This window comes from Ictidomys tridecemlineatus, chromosome 6 (assembly GCF_052094955.1).
Source record: "Ictidomys tridecemlineatus isolate mIctTri1 chromosome 6, mIctTri1.hap1, whole genome shotgun sequence".
Taxonomy (NCBI): domain Eukaryota; kingdom Metazoa; phylum Chordata; class Mammalia; order Rodentia; family Sciuridae; genus Ictidomys; species Ictidomys tridecemlineatus.
This window is the reverse complement of record NC_135482.1, coordinates 62,398,748-62,410,939: the sequence shown is the minus strand read 5'-3', so window position 1 is coordinate 62,410,939 and position 12,192 is coordinate 62,398,748.

Sequence of the window (12,192 nt, the reverse complement as noted above, 5' to 3'; positions counted from 1 at the left end):
ACACATCTAAAACACCCTGGCCCCAGCCTTAGGGACTCCCTTGGCTGATCTTATAACTTCACATTCAGAGCTAAAAGGCTTTACTCATTCATCCATCCAACCAGCCAGCTAGCCAGCCATTTACTTGTTTGTTCACTCATTTATCCACTCGTTTAACATGTTTCTATGGAGGGCTGATCCTGCCCCTGGTATTGTGCTAGGTTCCGGGTCCTGCACTAAGAAAACCAAAACCTAGCTAAGAATTCTACGCAGACACAAATTTGACTAGGGTCTTGACATTACCAAAGTATGTGACCCAAGAGCTTCACAATTCCCACATCTCAGATACATCCATAGTATATAATTTCTTCCATAAAAAATGCAGTCATTGCACTAGCTCAGTGTTTGAATGAAGTTCACCAATCTTTCCTTTTTATTTCTGTCCAGAGGTTCCTTTTTATTTCTGTCCATTCTACCATGCAGTTGCCAAATTCAATCTTCTTTTTTTAAACATAAAGTATATATTTTCTAGTTAATAATAACCATTTTCTTGGATGTCCTTGATCTCAAGACAGGAAATAGCACTGGGCAATCTTCTGTCTTTTGTTCATGATCACAGAGGTGTATTTCTTTGCAACCTCTTTATAAGGCAGGGTGACTGAAGACCAAGCAAACTGCATCCTAATGAGGATGCTGAGTGCTGCAGCCAGAATCATCCCCTGATTGGTTCCTTTCAGTACACCAGCTTGAGGATGGAGGTAACTCCTTGTGACCTTACCACAGAAGCCACCCTCCCCCCACCCACCCCGGAAACTTTCTCTGGTCACTTGTCCCAATCCAGTTCTTCCTCTCTGGGCAAATTGCAGGGTGGTAATTTGGGGATGATGAACAATTCTCATGTCCACAGGGTTGGGAATATGGCTCAGTGGTAGAGTGCTTGCCTGGCCTGCATAACCCTAGGTTTGATTCCCAGCATCACAGGAAAAAAAAAAAAAAAAAAAAAAGAACCTCAGGTCCATCTGATCATCTGGTTAGTGAGTATTTTTTTAAAAAGTTACCAGTAGATTGACTTCCCCATGAAGTTTACTGGAAATATATGGAGGAGTGGGGGTAAGTTGGGAATAGTTGATTCTTTTAAAAGGCAACATAGGGCACAAGATCTACTCCATAAATAGTAGGGGCTCAGGACTCTGCTCATGTCCCATAGCCTAGAAGGTCGCAGTGGATGCTACATCAAACTAGACTCTGCCTGAAGGATGGTCCCTGAGATGTGCTGTACTTTTCCCTTATCCCTGGAGAAGGAGACACATTAATTCTGCCCATCTCACAGGTGGATGATCCTCATTGGCTTTCTCTGGGAAGGGAGTCAGGCCAAGCTGGCACACACTCACGCTACAGGCCCCACGGACCTTTCTCTCTGCTCCTTCCTTGGACGACTACAAGGGTCTATGAATCCATGGGAGGCAAATGCGTCAAATGGGGCTTTATAAAATCAAATAAAAACAAGTTCTTCAAAAACCAGGTTGCAGTGCCAAGGCTTACATCCATTAGGGATAACTGAGAATGACTAGTAATTATGGTAGTGAGTGCATGCCCCTCTTTCAGGACTGGAGATAGGACAAGTGCCCTTGCTTCTTCCCATGGAAGGGGACAGTGAGGTGAGCACTGCAGGGTGCAGGGAGAGGCAGGGTCAAAGGCAACCAAAACTCTGAAGACCCTCTAAGACTCTTGAGAGGGTTTTTTCCCAAGAAAACTTTGGGGTGTATAAAGGGAGGGGAAGAAAAGAACTGGCTTTGACCCAGGAGCCCATTTCAAGTAGACCAAGAAAATAAAAGGTGAGGGTAGAGCCAGATCAGGTAAGAACACTGTGGATGGCTTAAGTCAATGGATGACACGAGAAATCAGGGCTGGAAGACTGGCCGTTGCTTCCGGGAGGGGGACCTATAGGCTTCAGGGCCCTGAGTTGGATCCCTGGTCTCTCTTGACCTGGACGCCTCATTGCCCAGCCCCAAACTGATATCTCCAAAATTCCCAACTTGAGATCTGAGCCCTTGTGGGCTGTCATGTCCACTGAGGGACCCACAACCTTGGACACAGACCCAGACACTGCACCAGGTCTCCTTCAAGAGATTCTTGGAGGAGCCACTGACACTATGAGCTACTATAAATGGCTTGGGCAGAAGCCAATTGCAGCCAAACCAGAAGTGGACATTGTGCTTGACACCAGTGATGTGGGGAACAAAGGAAGATTCAGGGCAGCTCTGAAGTCCCGGCATCTCCTCAAGTCCTTGAACATCTGTCTCCCACCTGGTGCTGAGGAGCATCCTCCTAAAGTGTCCCATAAAGGAAAAATGGCCACCAACACCAGGCCCCCCACACTCTCCATCCACCTGGACCATCTCTCTACCCTCAGACTGAGGGTCCTAAAGGCAGGACCTCTACTTCCTCCACCAGGAGGACAGCATGAGAGCCTATGTGCAAAAGGACCCTGTGGCCTCTCTAATCTCCTCCATGGGGGGCCATAAGACAAGAAGTGACTTATTCAAGGACACATGACCAAGTGCTTGCAGAGCAAGGTCCAGCACCTCAGGACCCAAACCCTCACCCACCAGGAAAGACTCTTGCCTCTTCCTCTCAGGCATCAAGGAAGGGCATCCCCTGATGGATCAGCAGAGGAGACTCCCCAGCTACTTATAGTAAGTAGCTCATAGTGTCAGTGGCTTCTCCAGCTAGCCTGTTGGCGCAGAGACAATCAGAATATGAGCAAATCCTCTGAAAGAGCTCAATAGGGAACCATGTGCAGAGGGAAAGAGTCCCTAGGCCTGGTCCCCAGTGCATAATTCAGTCTCACTCTGGGAGGATCACTCTCTGCAATTCCCAGCTTGAGACTGGATTATGCAAGTGAGAGTAGCCAGGGCAGCTGCTGTCATTACTGTGCCCTGCTCACCCCGAGTCACTTGTCAAAACTGTTCCAAGACTTGCACAGCCACTTCTACCTCTCCCAGGCCCCTCTGCCCCATATGCCTCTGCTCACTTTCCCAGGCTGGTATCAGGTTAACCACACCTGCTTGGGCAAAGCTGAAGAAAGCAATACCTTTCTTCTCTCTCTTTCTCAATAGAAGGGAAATCCCCCATGTTCCCCTCTTGTCCAAGAGTGGGAACATTTAAAGAAATGCTTGCAGAATTTGGGGTGGGGCCAGGATCAGTGCTCAGCATGTGCACTGGGGACACCCCTGCTGAATGAAGCTCAGCTGACATTTCTCAGAATGAATGAGTCAATCATCTAAGCCATAAAACAGAAGGGAAGGCAGACATAGAGTCCTTCCTGTCACTGAGGACAGTAAGGACCTTTGCTCATCCATGTCTTCTGGGGTCTGCCTACTTTCCTCACTCTCTAGCAGCTTGCAGTAAGTGGGTGGCCATCTCCATGTCCAGGGACAGCTTGTCCCACAGCAGCTCCTGGTAGTCATGCAGTGCTAGGCCAGGTCCTCCTTAGCCCACTGCAGGGCAGCCTCCACCTCGATCAGCTTGTCCACTCTGAGTGCCTCCTTGCCCTTCTCCTCTGCCTCCAGGATGGTGTCTTGCAAGGCAGTGCTCTGCCAAGGTCAACAGCGGACAGTGAGTAGAGCCTGGGAGTCCAGGCACCTGCCCACACTGTGTTTGTCTCCTCTACCTCATAGCCTTCCTTCATTGTGGAAAATGTGAGAATACAGAAAAATAGGAAAGAATCTCTATAACACCCCCCAACAGTTACCATTGCCAAGTTGGTGCCCACCTAATTCTTGAGGTTGGTGATCTCTGCTTGAAGCCTCTGCATAGTGCCCTTCAGTTTGTGGACCTCTCTTAATTCCTTTGAGGTCATCTCTTTCCCTCCTGGCAGTGACCTGAAGCTCCTGGTACTGGAATCAGGAAGAGCCCAGGGTGGCATGGGGTGAGCCAAACCCAGGGCCCCTCACCCCAGATCTCAAAGCCCTGGTTCAGCCAGAACATATGAGTCCTGCCTAATCTGGTCACTGTGGCCAAGACCAACATCCGGAAGAGACATATTCCTTTCTGCTAGCAATGTATGTTCCAGCTGAAGGGGAAGCACGGTGCTACACAGCATAGCTGTGGACCTGTCAGAGATCATCAAGCCAACTCCTAGGCCAGAACACACCTTTTTTCTGTCCTTGCCAGTCAGACCTTGAGAGCAGAGACAGCGACCTAGGTGATGTACAGCGGGAGGGGAAACCCACTATTTCTTAAATCATGCTCGGCACAGATGAGTATTGGGGGAGCCAGACTTGCTGAAGATGTGCTTCATGGGCTGTCGTTGTAGAAGGCACTAGAAAATAGGTGGGGCAGAAGGAAGGAACCTACCTGGGCTGCACATTGACCACCACCAGACATGGAACGAGGAGCTGACTGGAAAGGTGAGAGAGCCACTTGGTGTCTCTCAATGTGCCTATGTCTGCAGACTTGGGACGGTTCCCCTGACAGGGCTAGCAAGTCTCAAAGAAGCCAGAACCCTGGTGACTTCTGTGACTGACCCAGAGGTTTTCATAGGTGGTCCTCTTGCCTAATCTCCAGGACAAGACATACGACGTCAAGTGACCTCACCAAGCACAGGACAAGTAAAGCAGGCCCACCCTGCCAGACAATTGTCTGAGTGGTCTTGGACTTACCCAGTTCTGCTTCCTTTCTCACTTGTAGCTCTCAAGAAAAACTGCAGAATATTCTGGGAAGACAACATGCTGAGCTAAGGGGGAACCCACTGGGGTTCTGTTCCTCACCCGCCCTGAAGCACAATGTCCTCCAACGCTTTAGCCCAGCAATTCCCATTGCCCTACAGGATAAAATCCAGGGGAGGCTACTTTCTGGGGTCCTTCAGTTGCAATGCATATGGAGCATGTGATTCCGTCTGCCTCAGAACGTCCTGAGACTTGGGAGAATGGCCTTCAGTGAATCCTAGGTGTCTGGATGCCTATCTGTAAGTAATAAAGCTGCTTCACGTAACTTGTTGTGGAAGAGGGTGAGTTCTGCCTACCTAGATGCAGATCAGTAACTAAACCATGCACAGTGAACTTCCTTCACAAACCCTGTTGACCAAGAGAGAAGATTTTCAACTCCTTTGTGCACAAGTCAGTGTAGGACACTTCTCTAAGCAATCTCTCTTGGTCTGGTACAAGGCCTCTGCCTCGGCCTTGTTCCTCTAGACCACCTCTTCACTGTACTGCATCTTGACCTCAGAGATGATGCTGACCAAATCCAGGTGCCAGTTGTTATCAATGGGAGGCACAACACTAGTGTCACCTGAACCAGCTCCTGTGCAGCAGGGCAGAGCTCAGGGGTCAATCCTCAGGAAACACTTTGCCTCCCATCTTTGGGGCTACCACAGCATCTCATCATCAGTCCACAGGGAAGTTCTGGGGTAGCTCAGACTTCCTCAGTTCTTCAACCGTCCCAGGGAGCTTAGACCCAAAACTTAATGCAGCATAGAACAGTTGGAAGAATCCCATCTCCCTCTTCGGGGTGTCCACTTTGGCACCAAGATCCACCTTGACCAAGTAGGTGTTTTCAATCTCCTGAACAGAGGCAGTGTACCCGGTAGGGTTGGGCTGGAAGATTGTTGCCTGTCCTGTCAGGATGCCGGAGGGAGAGCAAGCACCGGGGCTAAAAATCAAACCACGTGAACATTAATGGAGTGGATTTATAACTTGAGCAACTACACCCCCCAAACAAGAGTTAGAGCCAGAAAACCAGACTGCCTTCATTCTTATAATTTCTGGAAGTCTTAGACTCTGTGCACAGCTGAGCTGGAGGTTAACTGGGCTCAGTTCATTGTTCATAGGTAAAGAAATCAATCTCAGGGCAGAGGAGGATGAAGAATAGCAGAATTAAGACCTGGGGGTAAAACTCACTGCCCCTCAACTTCTTCAGCACAAAATCCTTTTCAGCTTTTGTCCAGTTGTTGATTTGTTTCATATCTGGTAGGATTTAGCAGACAAGAAGACTGTTATGTCTATAGATATTCCCCTTTCCCCGATTTCCTGTACTCCTGGATAAACATTCGTAAAAAACAAATTCACAAGGAGAAAATAAGTAGAAAGAGGTCCCAAGTATTCCTGACCAGAGACCAATTCTAGGCCATCACACTATGTTCACTTAGACTGGAAGCTACACTTATTTTGCCTGGACACCCACTGTCCTCCTGTCCCCTGGCTTGCTCACTTCCTCTTGTTTTCCTCCACGGAGTCCTGGGTATTCCTGAGCTCTGCTTCCCACCTGGATTCCTCTGTCACAAACTGGTCCATCTGCTTTCCGAGGTTGCTGAGGTAAACCTAAAAGATGGGATTCAAGCTGGTGATGTAGGCCCTGGCTTCCAGCTCCTACCTGGTCTCTAGCACCTGGTCTCCAGAAACCACACCTGGAAACAGGAAGTTGAAGGGTTCGGTCCCAGGAGACAGCCTCTGTGCACCTGAGAAATTCCTGCTGGTCTGACAAAAGTGAAAAGTGATTCCAGTTTGACCTCGTTCCCCAACATGCTTCGGAAGTTGTTCCACTCCCCTATTAGAAGAAATTTTAGGTAGGTGTATGTGATCAATGGCCTAGAGTAATGATGCTCCAACTCTAGGCAATGTTAGGATCACTCACCCAGAAGATCATAAAGAACACACGTCTGAGTAGAATAGGAACTAGGTCTGCATATGGCTACCAAGTGGACCAGTTGATTCTGATTTCCACCAAATTGGAGAACTACTGGCCTAGGCTATCCAGAAAGTTAGGAAGACACCCATCAGCAAACCAGTAAAATAACTCACTCTCAGGAATATTCTTTCACTATATAGACATGACTACTGTGAACAAAATATTCTACATCCTTACCCTTCTCGCTGTTTTCATGACAATACAAGTGGCAGTAAGCATTCAGTAGTGGAGGAAAGAGTTAACTGATAATGAGCACTTTGAACTTAGTTTACCATCCACTGCTCCCATTGGGAATCTGTTCCCCAATTCATCTCCTGAGGCAGGTGAAGGAGGAAGGTAGGCAGTGACACTGACAAAACTGCCCTAATCCTGGAGCTTTGGGCACATTCACCAATTCTGACTTATTTCTTACTGCCTTCTCATTTGTTCCCAATTCCAAATCTAGGCAAGAATGCTAACCCAGAGCTGTTCCTCTCTAAAGAGAAGCACCCTGAGAAAGTGGGGCTAGGCAGAAATTCAGCATCCCTCATCCTGTACAGGGCCTCTGCCTCGGCCTTGCTCCTCTGGACAACCTCTTCATTGTACTGCTTCTTGATCTCAGAGATGATACTGTCCAAGTCCAAGTGCCAGCTGCTGTGCATGCAGAGCGGTTAAAAGCAGTGCTCTGAAGAACAGGATTTCTCAAGGCTATGAAGAGTAATTCACCACTCCTATCCTGGACAAAAGCATTTAACACTCACCAAACCAGATCATTTTCATTTGTTCCAACCTCCTTTTCTGGACAACATCTGATTTTTGTGGCTTCCATTCACTGCCTTGGAGACTTTAAAAGCCAGATGGCTGCCAACATGCTCTGAGTTCTAGGCTCATAGAATCATGTGGCAACTTAAGGAGAAGAAACTTTTTGTCGATGTTTAGTGTGTGAGCCTACAACGTAACGGTAGAACAGTCTGACTTCTTTAAGATTAGACATGTCAACCAGTGGTTCACCATACATGTAGAAGGGGATGACCTTTACTTCATGGAGACTGCAAGGCCCCAATTTGACACAACCCTAACACATGGCCGAAGTTTAGACACAGCATACTGGGGAGGCTTGGGAATCAGGAAAGACAGAGTGGCCAACCTTCCACCAGGGTCAGTTTCAGGAGAAAGGTGCTAAACTAGTAAACTCAGCTAATCTAGACTGCACTGCACAACACAGCAACTACTAGCCGTGTTCCCACCATGGCTGAAAGACCTTTCCCAAAGGTTGCTGGAGTTATCCAGCCCAGGTCTTTTGACCTCCTGGCATGGTACTCACCTTGACAATGAATGAGGCAAACTTGCCGTTAAATAAATTAATCTATTCCTCACTCCTGCTTCTTCATCTCCTGGTTCTCAGGGTGGATCTTCACATCCAGAGACTCCAGCAAGCTTAGGTCCTTTACAACTTCCTGAATGCCTCCAAGGCAGACCACAGGACCTAACAGACCTAAGCGCCCCAAAACCACTTCCAAGGGTGAAGTTCAGCCTGCTGAGGCTGTCCACCACAAAGTGTCCACCTGCATTTCTCCCCCCAGACTGCTTCCACAGCCCAGGTCCCCAGATAACCCTGGTGGAGGTGCACTTGTTCTCACCAAGGCCAACAAGACTCCAGCCACAGTAACCTCCCCACCCAGCATAGCCTAGGTTGTGGTCACCACTCTTCCAGACCAAAGCCAGCTTCCTGCCCCTCTCCAGCCCCTCCCTGCAGGACCCTGAGCCACTGCTGAAACCTCCCCTCAGGTCCTCAGAACATGGACCTGCCTACTCATGGTGACTCAAGGGTCATGACACTGACACTGAGAAGGTAGGAAGAAGGTGTCTCAATGGTTTCCTGCTGGGATGCTCAGATGCTCCTTATGTATCTCCTGGAGTTGGCAGCTGGCCAAGGACAAATTCAGGGTTTGGCTCCCCTGAGTTAAAAGTGACAAGAAAATGAAAAATGCCATCTAGTTGGGACCAGTCTGTCAAATAATTATCACTTAGTTATCAGCGTTTTCTTGTTATTATTTATCTACCAACTACCTGCTGACCTAGGCAATATCAAGAGTGTGTAATTATACCCCCAAAGCTCCCAGGTGGGGTGTTTCCTGAGATTGTTGGTATTTCAACACTTTTTGTTCCTACCCAAATGGTATTTAAATCCAAGATATGTCTTCCTGAAGCTTTGGAACAGAGTCCCTGATGAAACAAAAACTGATGCTGAGAAAGAATGGTGATTCAGAGACCCACCCAATGGACTTCCCTGTAATCAGTGGGAACTGCTTCTAACCCCTTACCAAAAAAAAAAAAAAAAAATCAAATATATATAAATACACACAAATTTTCACAAAACAAATGTCCAAAAAATTGAGAATAATTAACTATGTCTACCAATGGAACATTATGTATATAATAAACATTGCAAGATTTTTTTCTAACAAAAAAAAATTTACATCGATGTTAAATAAAAAAAAAAGAAGAAATCAAAATCAAGTCAAGAGCCTGACCACTAAATCCTAGGCACAGAAAAGAAGGCCTAGGGCAACATTAGAACAGGATGAACATAGCTATATATTTCTTAACTGAGATTAAAACAAAATACTTTAGAAACCCATGTTCAAAAAGAAAATATATCAGTGTCAACAGTGGTTGTCTTGTGTTATGGTTGATTTTTACATTTTTCATCTTTCTATTTTTGCAAGTTTAAAATAACAAGCAGACACTATTTTTACAACAGAAACAACCAAGTCCTGTGAGGCTTCAAGCTCCTCTGCAGAGAGGTGAACTAACCCTTTTAAAAAACAATCAAGCAGCCCAAAGACACTGACCCTTTCTTTCAGTCACTCCATAACTTTTTTGGCTAGCTGCCTAAGAGAATATTCTGGGCTCAGGTTTCTTTCGTCCACCCTTTATCCAGGCCAGGAAAAATGCCATCATTTTCAATTCCAGCTCTTCTATTTTCTAGTTTTGTGATTGTGGGCCTTTCATTCTCAGTTTTGTTATCTGTCAAATGGAGTAATAATGACACTGTCCCTGCTATGTAACCATGGTATTACATAAACTGTTCATGGGAATGGAAATAAATGTTAGCCTTTGCCATTAACATTTTACAAAGGTGAACGCTGAAGTCTACATCTTCCCCCAAGCTGCAGTGTTAGCAGCAACATAGGATGTTTTTTCCTGATTATTATATTCTAAAACTGTTAAGTGCTTTATAAAATAATCTCCCTTAATCCTTACAACAGCACCTAGACATAGCTATGACTAATTTTTTGAAAGTGGAGACTAAAGTTTAAAAGATTAAGTGCTTTGCCCAGATGATGTAATTCTTTAAGCAGCAGAGACAGGATTTGAACCAAGTGTGACCGATTCCAGAGCTCAGTACATATATGTTGATTTGAGTCCATAAATTTCACTACAGGGATCGGGGCCCCTGCATGGAGGGGTAGACTTTGATCAGATTTTGGAGAAGGAGAAGGAGCAATGAGGGAGGGTGTCTTAACAGAACCAGGGGAGGAACCTCACCAGCAAGGGTTGAGGAAAAGGGGTCTGAGCTGAGTCACCGAAACCCACAAGGGTGAAAGTGGGACAGAGGATGGATATGTCAAAGCCAAAGAGATTAACTATAATTATGACAAAAGTGGCAGGAGGGAAGACTGCATGTTCCCAAGCAGAGGTGGGACCATGTTGTGTAATCCCTTCTATTTTTTTCCCTCCTTCTTTTCAGATAAGTCTGGAATTCTAGTGAAAGATGATACTTTTAAAAAAAATCATTCTTATCATTTATCTTGAGTACCCCATGCACATTTGATCTTGAGTCCAGCTCTGCGGAAGGTCATGACCTTGATAATGTCTTCTCCTCTCCCTTAAGAAATATCTAGTCTAAATGGGTGATGGAAGAACTAGCTACAATTAGCTCCCAGGTCCTCTCTCTCCTTGCCCCTGTCCTGTGAGTCTTGGAACACCCTCCCTTGGGCTTTCGCGCCAGCCCTCCTGGCAGGCCTCTAGCTTCACCCTCCCTCAGACCCTGCATAGAAACCTGCAGTGGTTCCTCATGCCCTGCCACTGTGGATATTCAGGGGAAAATAGAACTTTTAGTCTTTTTCTTATTATTTAAAAAATACACTTTGTGTAAAAATTCAAGCAATGGGATAGAATATACACACTAAGTGATGATTAGTCCTCTTCACACTCTTTCACTCAGACCTGTCCCAAAGCCACTGCCAGCACATAGAGCAGATTAGTGAAAATTAGTCAAGAACATCCCTTCCTCCAAACAGATCAGAAATCTTAAAATAGTAAATTGAATCAGTAGTATATGAAAGAGATAATCTAGCATGACCAAGTGGAGGTTATTCCAGAATATAGGATTGGTTTAATGTTTGGGAATCAGTTAGCCTAATTCACCATATTAATGGAATAAAAGAGAAAAAAAATATATGACCATTTGAATAGATACTTTAAAAGTACTTGACAAAATTCAAAGCTTATTCAAGATTAAAAAAAAACTTACAGGGTACTATAAGGGAAATTCCTGAACTAATAAAACTATTTTTAAAAATAGACAAAAAAATGCTTACATTTAATATTTAGAGAATGGTAGAAGAATTTATGTTTCCAAGTAAGACTGGGAACAAAGCAAGGAGTCCACTCTTGTTGCTTCCATTTAACATTGTCTAGAGAACCTAGTCACAGCAATAAGGCAAGAAAAAGAAATAATAGCAATTTGGAAAAGAAAATTCAAAACTCTATAGACAATATGATTATGTACATATAAAATTCTAAGGAATCTACAAACTTAGATAGAAAAAGTAAAAATGAATTTTAGCAGGCTGGGATTGTAGCTTTAGTGGTAGAGCACTTGCCTAGCATGTGTGGCACTCTGTGTTCTATTCTCAGCATCACATATAAACAAATAAATAAAATAAAGGTCCATCAACAACTAAAAGAATATATTTTTTAAAGTTTTTTAAAAATTAATTTAATATGCTCACATGATACAGGGCCAGTATTTTATAAGTTGTGTTCCTATTTATCATAAACAAAACAGATTAAAACTTTTAAATATCATTCACAATAACATAAAAACATGAAATAAGGATAAACTTAACAACATGTATACAAGACCTGTACACTATAAAACATATGTAATGTTATAAAACATTGCTGGGAAAAATTAAAGAAGGCCTAATGTAACTGTGTTTATAGATTGGAATACTCACAATCAAGAAGCTTAAATTTTTTTTTTAGAGAGAAAGAGAGAATTTTTTAATATTTATTTTTTAGTTTTTGGCGGACACAACATCTTTGTTGGTATGTGGTGCTGAGGATCGAACCCGGACCACACGTATGCCAGGCAAGCGCGCTACGGCTTAAGCCACATCCCCAGCCCTTAAAATGTTAATTCTCCTCAAACTGACCCATAGATTCAATGACATTTCCCTTAAAATCAAGCAGCATTCCTTGATAGGCATTGAAGTGCTCATACTAAAATTTATACAAAAGTTTAAGCAAGCTAAA